Source organism: Nuphar pumila, chromosome 16 (genome assembly GCF_984573655.1).
Source record: "Nuphar pumila chromosome 16, dmNupPumi1.hap1.1, whole genome shotgun sequence".
NCBI lineage: Eukaryota > Viridiplantae > Streptophyta > Magnoliopsida > Nymphaeales > Nymphaeaceae > Nuphar > Nuphar pumila.
In genome coordinates this window covers 8,631,818-8,642,720 of record NC_143264.1, presented here as the reverse complement: position 1 = coordinate 8,642,720, position 10,903 = coordinate 8,631,818, and positions in this window count along the sequence as shown.

Below are 10,903 nucleotides of genomic sequence, written 5' to 3'. Positions count from 1 at the left end.
GTTTCATGGAGAAGAATTTAGAAACGATTTTGATGCACGAGTCAATGTGGTGCACGATAATCCATATACGGATTTGATATTTGATGCTGCAGGAACAGAACTGGGTTCTGCTATGAGTTCTAGTGATGTAAGAACTGCCGTAGATGAAGAATCACCAAACGATGCAGCTAGTAGATTTTATGATTTACTTAGAGATGTTGATGAGCCACTTTGGAACGGTTGTGAGAGTCACACTATCTTGTCTGCAGTTCTTCAACTAATGAATTTGAAGTCCGAGTATAATTTGAGTCAATCATGTTTTGACCGTTTGTGCATGATTGTGAAGAGTATGTTGCCTAAAGATGAGAAATTGCCACAAAATTTTTATCGTGCGAAAGTTATGGTCAACGCTCTAGGTATGGGTTACAAAAAGATTGATGCTTGTCCAAATCACTGCATGTTGTATTTCAAGGAGCAGGAAAATGACATATCATGCCCGTCATGTGGGCATCCTCGGTTCAAGCCAAAGACAAGAGGCAATGGTAGCACGAGATCAAAGGAAGTTTCATACAAGTCGCTCTGCTACTTTCCTATCACTCCTAGATTGCAGCGATTGTATATGTCTTCAAAGACAGCTAAACACATGAGATGGCATGCAAATAAAGTTCGACACGATGAAAACAAGATCACACATCTTGTTGACGCTGAAGCTTGGAAGCACTTTGATCGTATTCATCAGAACTTCGCAATGGAAGTGCGAAATGTTAGACTCAGTCTATGTACAGATGGATTTAATCCATTTGGGGGTAGATCAACTCCATACTCATGCTGGCCAGTATTTGTAACTCCATACAACCTTCCACCAAGCTTGTGTATGAAACGTCCAAATCTTTTCTTGTCTCTGTTGATCCCTAGTCCGACCTCACCTGGCCAAAATCTTGATGTATATCTAAGGCCATTAATTGATGAATTAAAAGTACTGTGGGATGACGGTGTTACCACGTATGATGCCCACAAAAAACAAAATTTCAACATGAAGGTCGTTGTTCTATGGACAATCAGTGACTTCCCTGCATATGGTATGTTATCTGGTTGGAGCACACATGGGAGGTTGGCTTGTCTGTATTGCATGGAGGATTCCAAAGCTTTTAGATTGAGGCATGGAAGGAAGCCTTGCTGGTTTGATTGTCATCATCGATTTCTACCCAGTGATCATCCGTTCCGACGTCAAAAGAATGCATTTAAAGCAGGCACAACTGAAACGGAAGGTCCATCCTCAAGATTGTCTGGCATAGAGATTCTAAGAAGATTGCGATACTTTCCAGATGTATTAACAGATGCCCGCAGTCCTACACTCTTCCGTGGATTTGGGAAGGATCACAATTGGACGAAAAAATCTATTTTTTTGGGAACTACCGTATTGGCCGACCCTATTGATATGACATAATTTGGATGTGATGCATGTAGAGAAAAATGTGTTTGATAATGTGTTCAATACAGTAATGAATATTAAAGGAAAAATGAAGGATAATCTGAAGGCCCGTATGGATTTAAAATTAATATGTAAAAGACCAGAATTGGAACTCAAAGAGTATAATGGCAAAGTACTGAAACCAAAGGCGAAGTACGTGCTCGGACCTGATCAAATAAAACATGTATGTCAATGGTTGAGACAACTGAGATTTCCAGATGGATATGTCTCTAACATTGTTCGGGCTGTGAAGATTGACGATGGACAGTTATATGGGTTGAAGAGCCATGATTGTCATATCTTTATGCAACGATTGATACCCCTAGCATTCCATGATATGTTAGACAAACCTATATGGGGGGGTATTGTCTGAGTTGAGCGGATTTTTCAGAACATTGTGCGCACGGGAGGTCATTGTATCAGATGTAAAGAATCTCGAGGACTCTTTCATCACCACTGTTTGTCTGTTAGAAAAGATATTTCCGCCAGCATTTTTCGATGTTATGGAACATTTGATCATACATCTGCCATATGAACTAAGGGTTGGTGGCCCTGTGCAATATCGATGGATGTACCCATTTGAAAGGTATATGTTTTTTTATATTTGTCTCTTTAGTGACAGATATTTAAAATTTGAAATGTATATTCTTGTCAGATGCATGTTCGACCTAAAAAAAAAGGTTCGTAATAAAGCAAGAGTAGAAGGCTCTATTTGTGAGGCGTACACTTTAGAAGAGATTTCAAATTTCTCATCTATGTACTTCGAATCTCATATTTCAACACGTTACACATGCCCGCCCCGTAACGATGATGGAGAACAAGTAACTGTAGCTGACAAGCTGTCGATATTTCAACCACTTGGGCAAGCATTTGGTAGTTGCCGATCAAGGCTATTGACAGATCGAGAGAAAGATGCAGCACACATCTATATTCTTTTTAATTGCTCAGCGATCGACCCATACATCGAGTAAGTATATGTATATGCAACTCAATTATAAATCCTTTTATGTTCTATATGTGGATACATGGCTCGGTAATATAAGTATTTGTGGTTTGCAGACGATTTGATCTGGAGTTGCAAAACGAAGTTTCACATCTCACTGATGCAGAAGTACAAAAAGAACGTGAAACTAAGTTTGTGGAGTGGTTGAAACAGTTGGTAAAGAAGCTAACATAAATTTTGTACTTATAAACAACACTAAGTTACTTAATTGATCGTGATCACAATCATTGTTTATGTTTGTGCGTAGGTTCGCAATGGTGATGTTAAAGATCAAGGAATATGTGATTTAGAAAATGGTCCGACCAAAGTTGTGCAATGCTACAACGGGTATATCGTAAATGGTTATCGATTCCATACAAAAGACTACGGTATAAACAAATCAATAATAAATAGTGGCGTGTGTGTCAAGGGTAGCAGCTACGGTGAAAATGAACATGATTACTACGGTGTTATAGAGGAAATAATGGAGTTGACTTACTTAGGCATGAATAACAGGGTTACGATATTCAAGTGTCATTGGTTTGATCCAACTGCAACAAGACTCGACAAAGCTTCAGGCATTGTGGAGGTGAATCATAAATTCAGGTTTGGAACATATGAACCATTCATATTAGCCTCGCAGGCTCAACAAGTTTATTATACTTCATATCCGAGTATAAAAAAGTCAGATAGAAATGAATGGTGGGCAGTTTGCAAAGTGAAATCCAAACTATACCCCGAGTATGATCAGTTACAGGAAGATGAGTTAGCTGAAGACAGTGATTACTATCAATCAGATGATGTCTATGACTTCGCTTATGGTCACGATGTTGCGCATGATATGCATGTCATATCTCCATTGGCCGATGAAACATTCATAGAGGAATGTGATCCAAATGATGTACCAAGTGGATGGGCAAACAATGAAGAAGAAGAAGAAGAAGAAGAAGAAAAAGAAGAAAAAGAAGAAGAAGAAAGTCAAACTAGTGACGAGAAAGAATTCTCAAGCTAGTGAGCAAAATCTTATACTACAAACCTCTATTTAAATGCATTGTAATACTTGATGTGAGTTGTATTGCAATACTTGGTGTGAATGATCATAAATTTTATTTGAATGTATTGTAATACTTGATACGAATGATTCGAATGCATTGTAATACTTGATGTGAATGATTTCAATTATCTGAATGTATTATAATTTATGCAATTAACGAATGATTTGAATTAGTGCAATACTTGATGTCAATGATTTGAATTATTTGAATGCATTGCAATGCTTGATGTGAATGACTTGATTGCATTGTAATACTTGATGTGAATGATTTCAATTATCTGAATGTATTATAATTTATGCAATTAACGAATGATTTGAATTAGTGCAATACTTGATGCCAATAATTTGAATTATTTGAATGCATTGCAATGCTTGATACGAATGATTCAAATGCATTATAATACTTGATGTGAATTATTTGAATTATTTGAATTATCTGAATGTATTATAATTTATGCAATTAACGAATGATTTGAATTAGTGCAATACTTGATGCCAATGATTTGAATTATTTGAATGCATTGCAATGCTTGATATGAATGACTTGATTGCATTGTAATACTTGATGTGAATTATTTGAATGTATTTTATGACATATGTTATTTGTTAGAATATGGTTCATGGAGGTTATAGTGGTCGCTCATCCAGTAGTAGCCAGGCTCAACCTTCATCTTCACGGGCTCCTGTGATAGGTATATCATATAACTAATTAGATGCTTGACTAGTTCAAATGCACATTCTGAGAATTTCTAATGTATTTTTTTACAGATGATGTTGCGCCTGTACACGACCCACCTACACCAGTTGATCACACAAGTCAACAGCCAACACAGGAAACAGGGTCTTCTCAGGCTGGCACAAGAAGACTCATTCGAATAGTGTATATCGATAATCGACCGTAAGTATTTTGTTTTAAATTATTGCATATCTTTTAAATATTTTATATTGATATTTACTGTGTAACAATTCATGTGCAGCACGAGGTTTAAGCCACAAGAAGTAGTACGGGAGATTAGGAATTCACTTCTTCAACATCTACCAGAACTAGTTGCTCAATGGAAAGAGTACCCAAAGGAGGTGTTAGACAGATTGTGGTCCTCATTCATGGTATACAGTTGTTTCTCATAGTTAATGTGTTTCATATTTAATTTATTTAAGCAATGTCTACTAACTTTCTGAAAATATTTGTAGGCTTCGAATCGCTTCGCAACTACGGTGAAAGAAAATGATGCAAGGAAGGTGTGGCAGAAGGTGGCTGCCAATCGATTTGCAGACATGCTGGACACTATGAAGACTGCAGCAAAAAAAACATCTGGCGTAGTAGATGATCCATTACTGTGGAAGGGCCACGGTCCTATTACTATCAGGAGAGATTACTGGGATGAAATGTGCGATAAATGGGCGGGAGATGCATTTAAAAATCGCTCTGCGAAGGCTTCACAAAATCGATCGAAGATGCCCGAAGCCCATCTACACACAGGTGGATCTAAGACATTTGGGAGCCACCTAAAGAAAATGGTAATTCATCAATATATAATATTAATTTTATAAGTATTGTTGCAAACTTGTGTACTAAATCTTTTGTCATTTAACTTCGCAGGAAGCAGAAAAAGGAGGCAGTGTACCATATAAGGATGTGTTTGTAGAAACACATAAACGGAAGACCATGGGAGTCTTCGTATCAGAGAAGGCGAGAATGACAACGGTATGTATTAATTCTATTAATAATCATTGCAATATATATGCAAGTTATCATAATGTTATCATTAATTATTAATGAATACTTTAAACATTATTTTGTAGGAGGCATATGAGCAACAGATGGTAGAGCGATATGACGAAGACGCTACTCAACATCCATCATTTGATCCTACAGCATGGGTGACTGCAGCAGGTGAACCAAAAAAATGTCGCGTGTTCGGGTTTGGGAGTAATATGAACACTTCACCAGTTATTGGTTCTTCCAGTTACGGCTCACTGACTTCTTGCGCCGACATAAGCTCCAAGCAGCCGACTATTCTTTCTGGTGATGACGTACGCGAGATCATTAATGAATCACTGAATAACTACTTTCAATACACCGTCGCCCCCTTTCTCCGAAATGAGATCAAGGTCGTTGTTCAGGATAGGGGATCTTCGATTTCAGGTCCCTCTCAGGTATAATCACATATTCAGTTTTTTGACTGCCTTAGAGCACATATGAGCATGCTATATTCACATATTCAATTTTTTTACTGCCTTAGCACACATACGAGCATGATCGAATCACATATATAGTTTTTTGCCTGTCTTAAAGCACATCTGAGCATGGTAGAATCACATATAGAGTTTTTTTAGATGCCTTAGAACACATATGAACATGCTATAATAACATATTCATTTTTTTAACTGCCTTAGAACACATATGAACATGTTATATATCATTTATGATAGAATCACATATAAAAATTTTGGCTTTGCCTGCCTTAGAGCACATATGAGCATGCTATATTCAATATTCAATTTTTTTACTGCCTTAGCACACATATGAGCATGATAAAATCACATATATATATATATATATATATATATATATATATATATATATATATATATATATATATATATATATATATATATATATATATATATATATATATATAACTTTTTGTCTGCCTTAGAGCACATATGAGCATGATAGAATCACATATAAAGTTTTTTTGACTGCATTATAACACATATGAGCATGCTATAATCACATATTCAGTTTTTTGACTGCCTAAGAACACATATGAGCATATTATAATCACATATTCAGTTTTTTGACTGCCTTAGCACACATATGAGCATGCTATAATAACATATAGAGTTTTTTTACTGCCTTAGAACATATATGAACATGTTATATATCATTTATGATAGAATCACATATAAAATTTTTGGCTTTGCCTGCCTTAGAGCACATATGAGCATGCTATATTCACATATTCAATTTTTTTACTGCCTTAGCACACATACGAGCATGATCGAATCACATATATAGTTTTTTGCCTGCCTTAAAGCACATCTGAGCATGGTAGAATCACATATAGAGTTTTTTTAGATGCCTTAGAACACATATGAACATGCTATAATCACATATTCAATTTTTTGACTGCCTTAGAGCACATATGAGCATGATAGAATCAAATATAGAGTTTTTTTATTGCCTTAGATCACACATGAGCACATGATAGAATCACATATAGTGTGTAATTTATTTATTATATTTTGTTTATCAATACTGACTGTTCTTTTCTTGTGTAGGCTGCTAGCGATAATCAGGGTAGTGGAGCTGAAGGGACAGATAAAGACAATGAACAAGAAGACGCACAAAATCTTGGCGATGATTAGAGGACTGTGTTGAAGAAGTTCTATTTTTTTTATTTTTCCTAATTGTAATTGTTGAATTGTAAATAATTAAACTTCTTAATTTTAAGGTGGAACGATTAATTGTTGTAGATTCTTGTTATATGAATTTTTTTGTGTGGTTTGTTTTTTATTTACAGGAAATATAAATTGTACAGGAAATAGAAATTGTACAGTTCTCGGTAATTAATTTTCAAATAAATTTTTTTTAATTTTTTTTCGTGTTTGCGACGGATTAGCGACGGAACCATCCGTTGCTATTCATATTAATATAGCGACGGCATAGCGACGGAAGTAAATCCGTCGCCAAGCGGTGGTCGACGTTGAGTACCGGCGGATTGGCGACGAAATATAGCGCTCGTTATTCCGTCGCAATTAGCGACGGACCTGGCGACGGAATAATTCCGTCGCCAGTTAGCGTCGAAATATTCGCGACGTAAGCATACTGTGGACTCGCTGTCGCTAATCCGTCGCTAACCATGTTAGCGACGGATTAGCGACGGCTTAGCGACGGAATGTGGTCGTCGCTAATCTACTGCTTTGTTGTAGTGCTACTGCAATTCTCCAAGGTCTTTTGGCACTTGATACTAACGACAAGTAACCTATTACCTTGGTGAGAATGGACTGGCCTGGAGGCCTTTGTCAAATGGTCTATGTTGAAGCCTGGGCCAGCTAAACATAGTCAGCCAGAAGTAGAGTGCTTATATAAATTATTAGTATTTGTATTGCAACATAATTTGTTATCTTGGTATATACATCATTTGTTTTCATAACCAGTCTGTACTATGGCTCAGAATCGTAAAACACAACACACAATACACAAATATAAGCATTGGAGTGGTAGATGGTGGTTCTTTATCTTCTACTCTTTAATTAGTTTTCTGTGTGATATGGCAGTTCAAACTTCTCTGTTTTACTTCATGACCAGAACCAAAATAATGCGCCTAGCCTAGAACGTTATGTTTGTAGTTTGTTTTTATGTTTTTGTGTTTTTTATGTATTACATTTTTTACAGTAAATTATTTTTAAAAAAATGTGTAGGTTGGAAATAGTGGCAGTTTTCATTGCCACTGTTTGTCTGATGTTACACCATTAGTGGCAATATGCAATTGCCAGTGTTGAATCAACAGTGTAGTTTATAAGTGTTGCTACTCCTAACTATAAACTGTCACTATTGGTACTAGTGATAGTTGGAAGCAGACCTAAAGTTAGACTTATAGTGGCAGTTTTAAATGCCACCATAGATTAACAGCTGCAATTATGGTAATGTTGCTATAGGGTCTTACAATGGCAATTGTACTTACCACTGTAGGTCGGAAAACTGCCACCATTACCGACAACGACGGGAGCTACACCTGGCATCAGTGAATTGCTGCGATGGTAATTATTAGCAGCATGGTGATTCAGCAGATGACTCGGCAGCATGGTGTGACTCGGCAGCATGGTGTGACTCAGCAGCATAGTGTGACTCCTCAAATGATGGGAAGATAAATTCAAATAAGACATATAAGATCCCAGAAAATTTGTTAACGGAAATGAAGGAAGAAAAATGTAAGTTGTTAACAGAAATAAAAACAGGAAAAGGAAAGATGGAGGATACGAATGATCTTGTGGATCAATCGTTGCATTTTGTTACAGTTGTTTGTTTTTCATTTTGGGAACTCTCTTCGTTCCCACGACCTCCTTGGATAAAACCACGACCTTTGAATTAAAACGGTAGTGATTGTCTTGCCATCTCTTGTTTTGACCACCTTGGGCATAATACACCATATGTGGTTGGACACTACACTCAATGATTTTGGATCTAACTTCATGACTCTGAATAAGAGTGACCAGATCTTTACGAGATAAACCCGATGGTTTTAACATAGAAGTAACAAAGGACTCATACTATGGCCCGAGTCCCTCTAGAAGCTAAAATCCTTTTTTCTTTGTCATAACAAGCTTGCCTGCAGTTGCCTTGAACTTTCTCACAAATTCTTCAATAGAATCTGCACCCTTCTTATGTACGGTCATTATGTGGGTAAGATGAAAAACTCTATGCCATCGAGACGAGAGGGTTGTGTATGTTCGCCCCCGATGATTCACTAAATCCCACGTCCGTGTTCGGGGGATCGAATGAGCGCCACGTATTCATGCACATGGGGCTCGTATTCCCGTGTATGTTGACATAACTTTGCATCGGACTCTGGTGTTGTTGCAAAGACTTAAGTACCCTTTATTGCTATTTTTCTCATAAAGTGATGGTTTGAAAAAATGACAAAAATGCCCTTCATTCAAAAAAGAAAAAACAAATAGTTCAAAAAAAGGATAAACATGTCCTCCATCCAGAAAGTCGAGGATGATGTTGACTCTTCAAAGTCTTCTTCTTTTTCTGTTCAAAAAAAGGACAAACATGTCTTCTTCTTCTTTCTCCGTAAAACACTGTAAAACCCTTTCTTTCTCTAGAGAAGAAATCAAGGGAAACAAAGAGTTCTTCCTGGAGAAGGCCATGAACATCAACCCTCTCACTCTCTCTCCCTTCTCTCTCTACTTCTGTGCACATCCAACAGACGATCCTACATTGCTCCATCGTCATCTTCTTCTTCTTTCTTCTTCGTAAAACACTGTAAAACCCTCTCTCTCTGTAGAGAAGAAATCAAGGGAGGTAAAGGGTTCCTCCTGGAGAAGGCCATGAACACCAACCCTCTCACTCTCTCTCCCTTCTCTCTCTACTTATGTGCCTGATTTAGAGTTTTTTCCCTTACAGAAGGGGGGTCCGGGGGCTCCCCCCCGGCGCGGATCCCGCTGCGCGGTCAGCGGGCGGGGTCCAGTGGGGGCCGCCCCTGGCGGGGGGCTCGAGGGGCAGCGCCCTCCGGACCAAATTTTTTTTGGGCCTTCCAACAATGATTTGTAGTATTATCGGGCTTTCCTACAGCAATTTGTAGTATTTGTAGTGTCTTCCGTAAATCGCTATAGCGATTTGTAGTGTCTTCCGCAAATCGCTATAGCGATTTGTAGTGTCTTCCGCAAATTAGGACCAACTTGTCAGAGCCATATCTCTCTAACCGGAGGTCATATTCCAAATCCGTAAAAAGTGGTGTCTTCGTTATTGAGTCTAGTTTATTTTTGTAAATTTTCAACAATTCCTATTGTCATTTCATTCTCCATTTTAACTTCAACGATACATTAAAACCACAATCATCAAAAGAAAGATTGCCCAAGCTAAGAGTCACCATTCTCGCCCTCCTCTTCGACAGCAACCCAGTCGCTATAGCGATTTATAGTGTCTTCCGCAAATCGCTATAGCGATTCGCAAATCGCTATAGCGATTTGTAGTGTCTTCCGCAAATCGCTATAGCGATTCACAAATCGTTATAGCGATTTGTAGTGTCTTCCGCAAATCGCTATAGCGATTTGTAGTGTCTTCCGCAAATTAGGACCAACTTGTCAGAGTCATATCTCCCTAACCGAAGGTCATATTCCAAATCCGTAAAAAGTGGTGTCTTCGTTATTGAGTCTAGTTTATTTCTGTAAATTTTAACAATTTCTATTGTCATTTCATTCCCTATTTTAACTTCAACGATACATTAAAACCACAATCATCAAAAGAAAGATTGCCCAAGCTAAGAGTCACCGTTCTCGCCCTCCTCCTCGATAGCAACCCAGTCGGTGCAGTCGCGCTGAGGATGGCCAGCAGAAGCTCCACCACGTCGTCTTCCTCTCCCTAGCGAGGAGGTCTCAGCGGAGCCGTCGTTCCGGTGACGGGTGTTCATCTCGTTCCGGTGACGGGTGTTCATCTCGTTCCGGTGCTTGATGGAGCAATGTATGATCTTCTAATGGATGTGCACAGAAGCAGAAATAGAAGGGAGAGAGAGAGAGAGAGAGAGTTGAATGATGCTACCCACGCTGGGATGAGCCCCCAAACCCTCCTCCTGTAAGGGTAAAAACTTTGAATCAGGCTCCACAACAGTCAATGTGCAGGTCAGTCGGTGCTTGATGGAGCAATGTATGATCTTCTAATGGATGTGCACAGAAGCAGAAATAGAAG